The following is a 279-nucleotide window of genomic DNA, read 5'->3' as shown; positions in this document are numbered from 1 at the left end:
CCAGCAGGTCGAGGATGCGGTGGCCGGGAGCGGCCACTGCACTCCAGTCTGGGTGACAGAGTGAGACAACAACTCAAAAAAAAAAAAAAAGAAAAGAAAAGAAAAGAAAGCTACAAGACACAATAACTAGGAGTTGGTGATTGTTTACGGGAATTAAGACAGGGAGGAATTAGGGACAATTCCTATGTTTCTGCTGAGTAGCTGGGGTTTTACCATTTAGTGCACACGCACACACAAACGGTAACATAGGAAGAACAGATTCTGAGTCAAGTTTTGATT

This window comes from Carlito syrichta, unplaced genomic scaffold (genome assembly GCF_000164805.1).
Source record: "Carlito syrichta isolate Samal-C Ts95f unplaced genomic scaffold, Tarsius_syrichta-2.0.1 Scaffold315943, whole genome shotgun sequence".
In the NCBI taxonomy this organism is placed as follows: Eukaryota; Metazoa; Chordata; class Mammalia; order Primates; family Tarsiidae; genus Carlito; species Carlito syrichta.
The sequence above is the reverse complement of the archived record's forward strand: the minus strand, read 5'-3'. Positions refer to the sequence as shown.